Raw genomic sequence first — 14711 nt, 5'->3', positions numbered from 1 at the left:
CTACCTCCCACCCTGATAATTTTAGTCCTTCCCTCTTCCCACTAGTTTCTCACCTTGGAACTCCCTATCGGGTTCCGAAGGCGCGTGAGCTGTGTTCAGCAGCCGTAAAATCTGCGTAGGACAGCCGCCGCCTGCAGTTAAGTTAATTTGCATCTTATTATTGTTCATTTAAATATTTAGGTGAAGGCCCCAGGCCCGCACCCAGGTCCCCCCACCGCTGGTAATATGCGGCGGGCCCTTCTCGATGTCGGGGGTCGAGGCGGGCCTCTTCCCGCTGAATTTTATGGGCCCCCCCCGCCGTGACCCACAGCGACGAGGGGCTGGTAAAATTCAACCCTGTGGCAAGTGTTGTGTTCACTATTTTATAATATTTCTTGTATTTGTTATGGACATCATGTGGATCAAGTCCATCATCTATGTCCAGCTTCAAGCGAGTTAGCTTTTGTCTTTCTAATTGGTTAAGTGTTTAAATCCGTTTTTCCTTTTATAGTTGACAATTTGCTGTTTTTTGTTACTGTATCATATTATGCAAAAACTTTTCTCCCCAATTTCATTTTCTCACCAATACCCACCAAAGAAATTTACACAAATGCACTTGACCCAAAAAAACATCTATCCCAATCATATTCCAGCAAAATACCCAATCACATTCCAACCACCATGACAATTTACCACCTATTCAGCTACACACTTAAAAGAAATTATAATTAAACGCATAAATCAAACATACAAAATAAAATATTAAACAGATCCATAAACTTGCATCCTTTATTCATACGACCGTCTACCACTCACCAGCACAAAGGCCAAAGACCATCATTGACCTCCAGTACACCCTCCCTGATATTTTACAGCCAAGCCCATCCAGCTGAGACCTAACAATCTGATCCAAACAACCTCACTAAAAGCTGCCACAAGCCACTAGATCATAGCCATGACCAGCAATAAAATGATGGTAGGATCCACCCCCACACTGCCACGTCCACATGCAGGCCTTGCTTACTTTGACTCAATGTTATCACCACCACCAGTCTAATGCCTTTAATGCAATAAAACATTTTGAGGTGCTTCACAGGAGCGCATTAAAGCAAAATTTGACAATGAGCCACGTCGGTGATATTAGGGCAGATAGCCAAAATCCTGGTTAAAGCAATAGTTTAAGGAGCATCTTAAAGCAGGGTTGAGAGGTTTAGGGAGGGTTTAGGTAGCCGAAGGCACGGCTATCAAAGATGAAGTAATTAAAATTGGGAATGCTCGAGAATTATAGGAGCACAGATATCTAAGGGCTGTGGGGCTGAAGGAGACTCCAGAGATAGGGAGGGGGGAAGCCATGGAAAGATTTTAAAACAAGGGTGAAAATTTTTAAATTGAGGCATTTCTTAACCAGGAGCCAATGTATGTCTGTGAGACGGGGCTGATGGGTGAATGGGAGTTGGTGCAATCAATGGCATGGGCAGCTGAGTTTTTAATGACCTCACGTTGGTGGCTGACCAAGACTGCTTTGGAATAGTCTAGAGTTAACAAAGGCATGGATGAGGCTTTCAGCACCAGATGAGCTGAGGCAGGGGCAGAGTTGAGCAATGTTACAGAGGTCAAAATAGGCAATCTTAGTGATGGCATGGATATACGATTGGAAGCTCATCTCGGGGGTCAAATAAGATACCAAGGTTGTGAACAGTCTGGTTCATCCTCAGATAGTTGCCAGGGAGAGGGATGAAGTCAATAGCTAGGGAATGAAAGACAATGGCTTTGGTCTTTCCAACATTTAATTGGAGGAAATTTCTGCTCATCAATACTGGATGTCAGACAAGCAGTCTAATAATTTAGCATCGAGAGAGGTGTCGGTGAGAGAGAGCTTGATCTCGTCAGCATGTAGATGAGAAATAGAGGGAGGCCAAGGATAGATCCTTGGGGAACAGCAAAGTTAACAGTGTGGGAGTAGGAAGAGAATCCATTGCAGGTTATACTCTGGCTATGACTAGATTGGAGCCAGATGAGTACAGCCTCATCCAGCTGGCTAACGGTGGAGCGATGTTGGAGGATGATGATGTGGTCAAGAAGGATGAGGAGGGCTAGTTAAACTTTGTCACAGTCATGTAGGCTATCATTTGTGACACTAATAATAGCCATTTCGGTACTGTGGCAGCAGTGGAAACCTGATTGGAAGGGTTCAAACAAGGAATTCCAGGAAAGGTGAGCATGGATTTGGGAGGCTCAACACATTCAAGGACTTTGGAAAGGAAAGGGAGGTCGGAGATGGGGCGGTAGTTTGCAATTACATTTACAATTACAACTCGATCTAATTAAAATCCATTGTCAATAAATTTGGAACGAAACAATATGATTCCACACTTCTCAATTTTTTGCAGAGTTGTGCCCCACCGAAAAGTTCCCATGTCTCTTGTGCTTCTCTAGCTAAGATTGCAACTCTTCAAAAAAAAAGCCGTGTTTCTCCTCTATCATTTCTGGTTCTGTCTTCTCTTTTATTTCTATTGCTCTCCTCATTAACAGCTTTCCTCTTGCCCTTCTCCAGTACTGTTTCTCTATCTCCCCTCCACTCTGTTTCTTGCAATTAGGCTACTTTTCTTTATTCCTCTTAGTTCTCACTTTTCTTTTTCTACTTTTCTATTCCTTTAGTTTCAGTCTACTTCCAATACCATGTGGAAAGCAGAATGGGGAAGATGTGAGAGCCAGAGGTGTCTTAATCATCCAGGAATTGGATTGCAAAATCAGGACAAAACAGCAAGACATTAAAAAAATGGGAAAGTGACTCTTATTAAAAGATCAACAGAGTAATTTTATGCTGGGCATGGGGGAGGGAGTTTCTTTAAAAGGGATTTTTTTTTAAATAGTTTGGAAAGGAGATTTTTTTTTTATATGCTCAGGAAAGTGATAAGCTCGCTCTTCCCTCTTGATCCATTTGTAATGATGTGAAAGGGACTTTAAGCATCTTCAGTGGTAATTGCCATTCATAGAATTCATTATAATACCAGGTATTAATTGACTCATTGCAGCAATATCTGCTATTAGCCATTGCTGGAGATTAAATGTACTGAAATACATGTGACTGGGGATGTTAATCAGTATGTGTCTGTCATTTTCCATCCCTTATAGTTAATAGTTTGACTTTTTAATCACAAAATAAATTTTCATAGTTTTGTTATAATAAAAATAGAAGTGCTCTTTTTGATATATATTAATGATCTGAACTTGGGTATAAGGAGTTTTATTTCGAAGTTTGCATATGACACAAAACTTGGAAATGTAGTAAACTGTCAGGAGGTTCATAGAAGACCTTAGGAGCACATAAACAGACAGAATGGGCAGTCACATGACACATGAAATTTAATGCAGGGAAGTATGAAGTGACACATCCTGGAAGGAAAATGAGGAGTAGCAATATAAAGTAAATGGTAGTATTTTAAATAGCATGCATTAATGGAGACAGCTAGGGGCTCATACACAAATCTTTGAAGGTAGCAGGATACATTTATAAGTCTTCTTTTGTTTAAAAAAAACACATAGGATCCTTGGCTTTATAAATGGAGGCGTAGAATACTAAAGCAAGAATGTTATACTGAATGTTTATAAATCACTGCTTAGGCCCCAGCTAAGGTATTGTGTCCAATTTTGGGCACCCCACTTTCGGAAGGATGTCATGACTTTGGAGAGGATACAGAGGAGATTTATTATACCAGGGATGAGGGGCTTCAGTTAAGTGAAGAGACTAGAGAAGCTTTGATTATTCTCCTGAAAGCAGAGAAGATTAAGAGGATATATAATAGAGCTGTTCAAAATTATGAAGAATTTGATAGAATCAATAAGGACAACCTATTTCCATTAGTTAGTTAGTTAGTGATACAGCACTGAAACAGGCCCTTCGGCCCACCGAGTCTGTGCCGACCATCAACCACCCATTTATACTAATCCTACACTAATTCCATATTCCTACCACATTCCCACCTGTCCCTATATTTCCCTACCACCTACCTACACTAGGGGCAATTTATAATGGCCAATTTACCTATCAACCTACAAGTCTTTTGGCATGTAGGAGGAAACCAGAGCGCCCGGAGGAAACCCACACAGACACAGGGAGAACTTGCAAACTCCACACAGGCAGTACCCAGAATTGAACCCGGGTCCCTGGAGCTGTGAGGCTGCAGTGCTAACCACTGCGCCGCCCTGAGGGTCAGTAACCAGAGGACACCCATTTAAGTAATTAGTAATTAGTGGGGAGATGAGAAATATTTTTTACACAGATCCTTATGTTGTTTAATCTGGAATGCATTGCCTGAAAGGGTGGTGGAAGCAGATTCAATAGTAACTTTCAAAAGGGAAATGCAAATGTACTAACAATGGAAAAATATGCATGGCTATTTAGAAAGAGCAGGGGAGTGGGATTAGTTTGATAGCTGTACTAAAGAGCTGGCACAGGCATGATCTAATAAATGGCCTCCTTCTGTGCCATTTGATCCTATAATTTGAAATATCTTTGTAGTAAAAATACATTCACCAAGGAAATATATTAATCAGATACTGTGGGGTATAGGCCTCTCAACATTTGAGATACCAGACCTCCATTTTTCCAGCCAGTTGTAATACTTGGGATTTCCTTTGTCCTTGTATCTAAGGACATTCTAATGTTCTATTTCATGTGTTCATTTCGAATCTTTCAACCATGCTTGGATGGAAGTTGTGCTAGAGGATTGCTTCATTACCAATGTAATGTCTCCATTCAAGAAGGGAGAAGAGGAGCTGTTGCATTGCTAGGAATTGTTTATCGAGCTCCAATCTGTTGCATTGCTGGGAGTTGTTTCTAGAGCTCCAAACAGTGAGAAGGAGGTAGCTGAGAAAATCTCTCCTCACTATCCAAGGCCCCAAACACTCCTTTCAGGTGAAGCAATGATTTACTTGTAATTCTTTCAATGTAGTATACTGTATTCACTGCTCACAATGTGGTCTCCTCTACATTGGGGAGACCAAATGCAGATTGGGCGACCGCTTTGTGGAAGACCTCCGCTCAGTCCGAAAGTATGACCCCGAGCTTCCGATTGCTTGCCATTTCATCACACACCCCTGCTCTCATGTCCACGTATCTGACCTGGGCTTGCTGCAGTGTTCCAGTGAACATCAACGCAAGCTCGAGGAACAGCATCTCATATACCGATTAGGCACACTACAGCCTGCTGGACTGAACATTCAGTTCAATAATTTCAGAGCATGACAGGCCCTCACCTCCCCCCCCCCCCCCCCCCCCACCACACACACACACTTTTTACTTTCAGTTATTTTTTTCATTTTTATTTTATTTTAGTTTGTTTCATCATTCATTTTTCTTACCATGTGCCTGCTCACTGTTTATTTCATGTTTGTGCTTTGGGCCAGGGCTGTTCTTTTTTCTGTCCATTAACACCCTCTCTGCACTAGTGCCTTGTCTTTCAACACACCATTAACATACCATTTGCCTTTGCTCCATAACCTTCTGGTCAGTTATTCTCTGTGACCTTGCCTTTTGTTATCTCTTGCCTCACCCCCGCTTTATTTGCTTAAAACCTATTACATTTCTAACCTTTGCCAATTCTGATGAAGGGTCACTGACCTGAAACGTTAACTCTGCTTCTCTCTGCGCAGTTGCTGCCAGACCTGCTGAGTATTTCCAGCAATTTTTGTTTTTATTTCAGATTTCCAGCATCTGCAGTATTTTGCATTTATTATTAGCTGAGAAAATCTGTTGGCAAATTTCAAACATGAGTAACAAAAATAAAGTGGTAATATTAGGAGACTTTAATTACCTTAATATAGACAGGGAAAAACATCATGCTAAGGGTAGGGAAGGAGAGAAATTTCTGATATGTGTACTGAAGAACTTTCTTGATCGATATGGGCTGGATTTTACCAGCCCACTGATGTCAAGGGTCATGGTGGGGGGGGGGAGGTGCCCAGAAAATGCCTCCGGGAGAGGCCTGCCACGGGCCTCGATACTGGGAAGGCCTCGCCTCATTTTACCAGCGGCTGCAAGGCCTCGTGGAGGCCCCCCCCCCCACCGCTAGGCGACGGGAGCAGGATTTAAATATGTTAGTTAATGAATTAATTACCTACCTGCTCCCGTCGGCCGTCCGGCTGCCATATTGAGGCCGATTGCCAGGACTCCCGCAACTTCAGATCTCCAACCGGAGATCCGTTGTGGGACACTGGTGGGGAGGGAGGAGGTGGTAAGTTTTCAAGGTCGGAGAGGAGGTTACAGGGAAAACTATGGCGACTGGTGGAGGAGATGATGAGAAAGGGTTGAAGGTGAAAGTTAATAAAGTTCGAGGGGGTGAAGGTCGGGATGGCAAGGTAGGTTTTTTCGGGGGAGAGGGCAATCAATGAAGTGTTCAGTTATTGTGGGGGTGGGAGAGGGGCTTGAATCATTTATTAAATTTTTCAAATTAAATTTTCAATGACTGTTCCCTTCAAAATATAAATTAAATGTACGGGCTTGAAGCCCTTTAAAAATGGCGCCTGCGCAGTGGCATCGGACGCCGTTGCCAGGGACGGAGTGCCCACCCCCTCCACGTTATCGGGGGGTGGTCTGCCCCATCCATGTAAATGAGCCGCCACACTAAATATTGCGGCGGCTCCGCGGAGCACATCTCACGCATGCTCCTGCCGTTTTTGATGCTTGCCGCCAAGATGGAAAAATTCATCCCTGTGTCTCCAGTTCTGCAAGGAAGGAAGCAGAGTTGGATCTGGTTCTGGAATATGAAGTAGAGCAAGTGTTGCGGTTGGAGATCATCCAGTTAACAGTAACCACAACATAATTCAGTTTAGAGCAATTATGCAAAGAGAGCAGAAAATATTGACGGTAATAATGCTCAACTGGGGAAAAGCAGAGAAAGGATTGGTCATTTGTAAGCTTTTAGAGGCCAGAATACAGGATAAAACTAACATTCATTCTGAACATGATGGGATGATTAAGAATAGTTAGCACGGTTTTGTAAAATGTAAGTTGTGTTGACAAATTTAATAGTGCTCTTTGAGCATATAATGGAATGCATTGATAAAGGAAATGCAATATTGTATATTACAGATTTGCAGAGGAGTTGGGAGAGATATTAGAATAGGCTAAATTCTGGAACCACAGTGAATGTAGCTAAGACATTTCTAACCAGGCATGAGTTATCTAGCTGGCTATATTGACTCAGATAGTGACCTCTCTCCAAGCATTGTGCATCTGTCACTAAAGGATGGCCTTCAGCCCCAAATAGCTGACTGGTATTTCTTGGCTACATATAGTGGCATCGCTATTCCTGGTCAAAATGGAAACGATTGAGTGATTCCCCCCATTAATCACTGCTGTAAGTGACTAGGATTGATTTTATGCAAATAAATAGAATTATGTAACGATCCTCCATTCACAACATTTTGGAAGAGAAATCACCTGCTTTGATTGGGAGAAGTTGCTGCAGTTTCAGTCATGAACTCCGCTGCAGTTTAGAGACTTTTTCTTAGATACACTGTCATGCCAACTTGCTTTGTTGAATGATAATTTTCATTAATCCGCTGACTGGAGATCTGAATTTATCTTTTTGAAGAAATTTAAGAGAGAACAGATGAAGGATGACTTTGCTGGCAGTTTAGGATGGCCACCTAGTTTGGCTGCTCATCCCAGCAAGAACCAAGACTCAGGAAGTTTAAAGGAACTACCTGTTCTTTTTAGCAAAAAAAAAACCACTGCTACCATGTTTGAATTACTAGGTTACTGTCATGTGACAAGCCCCTCCCCATCTGTGGTTTTAAGCTGGTGTTTTCTCTACAGCAGTAAGGAGAAGCTTCTGGACTCTGACACATGCAGACCCAAGTGGGGGACCCCCCTCTTTCTCTCTCTCTCTCTCTCTCTCCATTTCAGCTAACAAGCTTCGAACTCTGCCTGTTGACTGACCACCTTTGCATACTCTGGCTACAATCAGAAACCCCATTGGAGGAAATCATCTGCATCGCTGTCTCCAAGCGACCCACAAATCTGTCATCTACTTCTTCAAACTAAAAGTCTTAGGCCCACTGAATTCAGCTAGAAGCCAGCCGAATCACCGAACGCCACAGACTGTATACCCCTTTGTTCTATGGATTCTAACTCAACCGATCTACCTTTCCCCACTCTGTGTAAGCTATTTCTGTATGTGTAAACTTCTAGTGTATGTGTGTGAGTGAAAGTCAGTGCCTAGTTTATTATTTTTATTAGTTTGGTTTAGGTCCAATAAAGTTAACCTCTTTCTTTGTTAAACACAAGAAAACCTGTCCAATTGGTTCTCGTTATGATCATAGCATGTAAGTAATCAATCACCTACTGAATTGGTCAGTATATCCACTTAAAAAAAATAATTAAACCTGTTGTGGTCAAACAAGGAGAGGGAAAAAAGGGAAGCCCTTCGACCCCTCCTCACTTGACCGTAACAGCAATTTGGGGGCTCACGTCTGGAATCAAACCCAAAGACAAATGGGATATTGGATGTGGGAAACCAAATTGATCCCTAGCACAGACTGCTCAACCTGAAGCTGAAGCAGAGAGAGTTCCAGAGTGCTACTATTTAAAGAATGAGCTGCTGATGAGGAAGTGGAGACCTCCTCATAGACCTGCAGACAAAGAGTGGACACTGATTCACCAGGTAGTGGTGCTGCTGAGGTACTTTAGGGTAATATTGAGAATAGCCCATGGGATTCCAATGGCTGGACATGTCGGTATCAGACAGCATTTTCACTGGCCACAACTCCATAAGGATGTGGTGGGGTTCTGTAAGACTTGCCACACGTGCCAGGTTGTGGGAAAGCCTCAACCTGCAATAAAACCTGCACCCCTAATTCTCATACCGGCTTTTGGGGAACCATTCAGCAGAGTGCTGGTGGATAGTGTGGGGCCCCTGCCAAAAACAAAAGGGGGCTACCAGTATCTTCTCACGACTACCCAATTTCCGAGGCCATCCCTCTAAGATCTATCTCTGCCAAGGTATTGGTGGAGGGGCTAACCCAATTCTTCGCCTAATATGGGCTGCCTGCTAAGATCCAGTCAGATCAGGGCATGAATTTTATGTCCAGTATTTTTCAAAAGGTCATGGGTAATCTAGGCATAGAAAACATAGAAAATAGGAGCAGGAGTAGGACATTTAGCCCTTCGAGCCTGCTCCGCCATTCATTGTGATCATGGCTGATCATCCAAACCTGTTCCCGCTTTCCCCCCATATCCTTTGATCCCTTTCGCCCCAAGAGCTACATGTAACTCCTTCTTGAAAACGTACAATGTTTTGGCCTCAACTGCTTTCTGTGGTAGAGAATTTCACAGGCTCACCACTCTCTGGGTGAAGAAATTTCTTCTCATCTCAGTCCTGAAAGGTTTACCCCGTATGCTTAGACTATGACCCCTGGTATAGCCCAGCTAAAGTCCTCAGCCTACCGACCCTAAAGGCAATGATCAGGGTATGCTGCTATGAGTACCCACACGACTGGAACAAAGGGCTGGGATTTCTTTTGTTTGCTACCAGGGACTCACCCAGTGAGTCCACTGGATTTAGTAGTGTGCCAAATAGGTTTTGAGAGGCTGGAAGCCATCTTAACCAACGAACCGGTGTTGGCAGCTCCAAACTTTAACAAACCATTTAAAGTGGATGCTAGTGACCTAGGGGTAGGTACCATCCTGCTCCAAGATGATGAGTTAGGCATTGAGAGACCAGTTGGGTATTTCTCAAAAAAATTAAACAAACATCAAAGGAGATACTGTACTGTGGAGAAGGAAGCCCAGGGACAGTTGCTGGTTCTCAAAAATGTTGAAATGTATGTCCAAAATGGATATAGAGAGACCAAAGCTAATTCCGACCACAATCCTTTGACCTTTGTAGAGAAACTCAAAACCCAGAATGCAAGGCTTTTTCATTGGAGCCTGCTTCTGCAACCTTACCACCTAAAGATTATCCACATTGCCAGGAAAAATAACGTGATAGCTGACGCTTTATCTAGGGTTTAGCTCAGCACGAAACAATCCCGGATATAAAAAAAACTGAACCAGAGCATAGCTATGACAATGAGACTGATGACTGTATGTGTACAGTTTCTTTTTAATTTGAGATCTCATAATGAAGTGCTCCAGTTGCCACATTTCATTTCGCCTGGTGGGGGGGGGGGCGGTGGTGGGGGGTGATTGTCACACCAACTTGCTTTGTTGAATGATAATTTTCTTTAATCCACTGACTGGAGATCTGAATTTATATTTTTTGAAGAAATTTAAGAGAAAATAGATGAAGGATGACTTTGCTGGCAGTTTAGGATGGCCACCTAGTTTGCAACGCCTGCGAGGTGGAGACGAAATGGCTGCTCATCCCAGCAAGAACCGAGACCCAGAAAGTTTAAAGGAACTACCTGTTCTTTTTAGCAAGAAAAGAAACACTGCTACCATGTTTGAATCACTGGATTACTGTCATGTGACAAGTCCCTCCCCATCTGTGGTTTTAAGCTTGTGTTTTCTCTGCAGCAGTAAGGAGAAGCTTCTAGACTCTGACACATCCAGAACCAAGTGGGGGTCTCTCGCTCTCTCTGTCCATTTCAGCTTACAAGCTTCGAACTCTGCCTGTTGACTGACCACCTTTGCATACTCCGGCTGTAATCAGAAACCCCGTTGGAGGAAGTCATCTGCATCGCTGTCTCCAAGAGTCCCACCGAACCAGTCATCTGCCCCTTCAAACTAAAAGTCTTAGGCCCACCGAATTCAGCTCGAAGCCAGCCGAATCACAGAACGCCACAGACAGCATACCCTTTGTTCTATGGACTCTAACTCAATCAATCTACCTTCCCCCACTCTGTGTAACCTATTTGTGCGTGTGTAAACCTCGAGTGTGTTTGTGCGTGTGTGTGTGTGAGTGAAAATTGGTGCGTAGTTTATTATTTTTATGAGTTTGGTTTCGGTACAATAAAATTAACCTCTTTCTTTGTTAAACACAAGAAAACCTGTCTGATTGGTTCTTGTTATGATCATAGCATGTAAGTAATCAAATACCTACTGAACTGGCCAGTACATCGACTTTCAAAAGGAATTAAACCTGTTGTGGTCAAACAAGGAGAGGGAAAAGAGGGAACCTCTTTGACCCCTTCTCACTTGACCGTAACATAGACTTTGCTTTGCTGTTTTCTGAGTAAATAAACGTTGTTTGCTGTAAAATAGACTACTGTAAGTCCTGCCATAGGATCCGCCGCACTTCCAACACATTGGCTGACACAATGGTGTCAATAGACACTCCAGTACTATTTCCACACCATGCTGTGTGTTTCATGGCTGTGTAGAAGACCTAGGGCTGGACTTTATGCTGGAGGCGGGGCTCCCGGTTCTGCCTTTGCCTTTTCGTGTGCCCCCTCCCCCCTTCCTGGAGTGATTCTTTGGTCTTTTTGATTCAAAGACTTTAAGGGATGCAGATCCCACCTCCAAGAGCTGTCGGCCAATCAGAGGGCCCTGCCGAGGAGGGGTGGTGGGTGGTCGTTTGGTCCAAGGAAGAGGGGTCTCGGGGAGGGTGGTAAAGGTGGGGGTCTCCATGGGCCAATAATTGCCCATGGAGGAGGAACCCCCCTCCCAAGCCTGCAGGAAGGACACCTCATTTTATAAGGCATCCTACCCGCACAGCGGCCACCCCTGCTGGTGGTTCAGATCCCAGCGGTGGTGGGAAGAGGCCCTTAATTGGCCATTAAAAGGCCACTTAAAGGCCTCAGTTGACCTATGGGCGGGAAGGCTGTCATCGGCCTATCCCGCCCCCAGGAAGATCGCTGGCCGACGGGCCCTCCGCCCCACCACCCCCCCGCCATCCGTCACAATCCTACATGCCACCCTACCCTGCCTCAAATCCCACCTTGATGGAGGGCCATAAAATTCCAGCCATAGTTTTCTGAGCTCTGAGCATGTTAGTATGTAATCTATTTACTGTGGGTTAATAGGCTGCTGTGTCTGCTGCAACAGGACCTTCAATTCTTCAGCATCAATGCTACCTACATGTTTACACTGTACCATTGCGAACAATTAGTCAACCTTTCTGCAATCACCACAACTTTTCTTTTAATGCTGAGCTGCAGTAGTTTAAGAACTGTTAAAGTACCAAATTTACCACTTCCCCAACCAAGTGTGCTTTAGGTCAGGCCCTCTGGGCAAACTTTGCGTGTGTATTAGCTTATTCAAATTAGGGGATAGGACTCTGAGCTGCCATTGCAGGCCCAGCCCACTCAAAAGAGGCTAGCTCAACACCATTCTTGCCACTTACAAAAGAAATCAGGGATTACATCTGCAACTTGTGGCTCACTGTTACAATAGCATTTATTTTATTAACTCTTGATCTTTGAAAGGTTGGCCACCCTATCAATAAAAGCATGTAAAATGTATTGATATACCCAATTGACAATCCTGCCAGGAACCAGTTTCATGGTTGTGTATATAACTCTGGCATTTTTGAGCTCCTCCTGGAGCTCCGCCTCCTCCTGGAATGTGTCTTTGCAAAGCAGGTGTGGAAAGAGATGCAGTGAGTTTTGTTGAGGTTCATCCCAAGTAGCTCTGTAACACAGGAGTCTGTGCTCTATGGGCTGTTCCCAGGGACGCACACTGAGACAAACATCAACTGCTGCTGGAGAACTATCAATTCGGTGAAAGACGCCCTTTGGTCTGCCCAAAACTTGCTGGTCTTCCAGCGCAAAGAGTTGTCCACGACCGAATGTTGTAGACTGGCACATTCCAAGGTCCAGGACTACGTGCTGAGGGATGCACTAAAGCGTGGGGCAGCTGCAGCAAAGGCTCAATGGGGAAAAACCACTGTGTAAGGTCCCCCCACCAAGCTGAACTGAGGGGCTGGATCCATGGGAAACCCCTCGAACTGTATCGGAAAATTTTGTGTGCTGTAAATGTAAAAATGTATATGGCATGACAATGAAATGGAAGGGTTGTGAGGCAACTCATGATTGTATAGAAGGAAACTGATCACCTTTGCACTGTTTGTATTTTTTGACTTGATGCTGTTTTAAACTGTTTGGGAATGTAATTTTTACAGATTTTTATGAATAAAGTATATTTTGGAAATATATATTTTTTTAAATTTTGAGCTCTAAGCATGTCGGTGCATAATCTATTTACAGTGGATCAATTATGATATGCCAGGTTTTCTTGTAAATAAATAATCTGTAATTTTTCTATTGAATCCATTGATTATTATTCTCTGTTTAGACTGTATACTATACACTGTTTTGCTTCATGTAATTTCAGGTAATGTGTTGCAGTGTTTCTCTTGAATTTTCATAAACTGTTTTACTTACAGAAATATCATTTATTTTTATAGATTATAAACGTTTTACTTCTCTGTTTGATTTTTAACTGCAGAAGTGAATTTGGTGAGCTGCACTATACCATAGAAGATTCACCAGGGACTTAAAGGACTAGACGAACTCTGTCATTCAGCAAAGTAGCAGGCTTCGCCCCTCTCCATCTACTGTCGGTTGAAGAAGAAAGACTTAGAATACTCTGATTATAAACTGACAGTAAAGGAATTTTATAGTAAGAGGAGTGCAATGCTGCCAGACCATTGACTGGATTTGTTATAGTTAAGTACTGGTTTTCTTTTTAGTTATAACATCCATGTATTTACTACGAAATTAATGGGGTAGATTTTGACTTTGTGCCGTGATGTAAAACAGGAAATTAGCGAATCGGCAACCCATTTTAGATTTGTCCTGATTTTTATTTCCATCAAAGTCAACGCAAATGAAAATCGATGAGACATAAAGACTGCCAAGTCATATCTATCCCAATGACTCTTATTTTTAATTCAGCCACAAAAATGCAAACAAGTCATGTATTGCAAGAGAATAGTGTGCATATAGTAGCTAGTGTATGGAATTGACAAAGAGGAATATATCCTCGACCTACCAATTTTAAATTGAGTCCTTTTATATTGAATTATTTCATATGTTGGCAATATTAGAAAGGAGAGGAAATTAAAGTAGAGCCACTTAACTGGCAGGATACAACAAAGAAAATCACACATTACATAAGAAATGCTTGCATATTTACTTATTCTGTGATTCTGATTTATATGTACCACTGTGATTATTAAAAAGATGATTAGATATTCTCATGCTAAAAAAGACTTCATAGAGGGAATTTTACACCTGCTGCAGGGTTCTCGACGTCGGGGGAAACCGATACCGAGATCCCCGTGTCACCTCTTTTCCGGAAGGCCCGCCAAATTTAGTGCCAGTCAGGCACTTAACTGGACAGCGGCATGCCTTCCATAGGATTTAGGACCCTGTGACCAGAAGTCCCAGCCTTGCAGAGCCACTGGCCAATCAAAGGCCAGCAGCTCCAGCTCCACCATGGAGGCAGTGGCTACTGCTGTAGCTGAAGCAAGCAGACGCTGAGGAGCGGCGCTGGAATGAGGCTTAAAGTAAGTCAGGACGGGAGGGGTCTCCTGGGATGGGTGTTGGTGGGGGAGGGGGTGGCCCTCAGTGGGGCACCTCCCCTCCCATACCTTTGAACGAGGGTCCCTCCCCCCACCCCAGAGCCAGGAACTAGCCCACACAGTATTTTGTGCCGTGCTTCCCATGCAGCGACAGGGCCACCCGTCGCATGGGTAATTGCTGCGGCTGGGAAGAGGCCCTTAATTGGGGGTTAATTGCCTCTTCCCAGCCGCAGTTCACAGGCCTTCCAGCCCCGGACTAAA

Source organism: Heterodontus francisci, chromosome 18 (genome assembly GCF_036365525.1).
Source record: "Heterodontus francisci isolate sHetFra1 chromosome 18, sHetFra1.hap1, whole genome shotgun sequence".
NCBI lineage: Eukaryota > Metazoa > Chordata > Chondrichthyes > Heterodontiformes > Heterodontidae > Heterodontus > Heterodontus francisci.
This window is presented reverse-complemented; position numbering follows the sequence as displayed.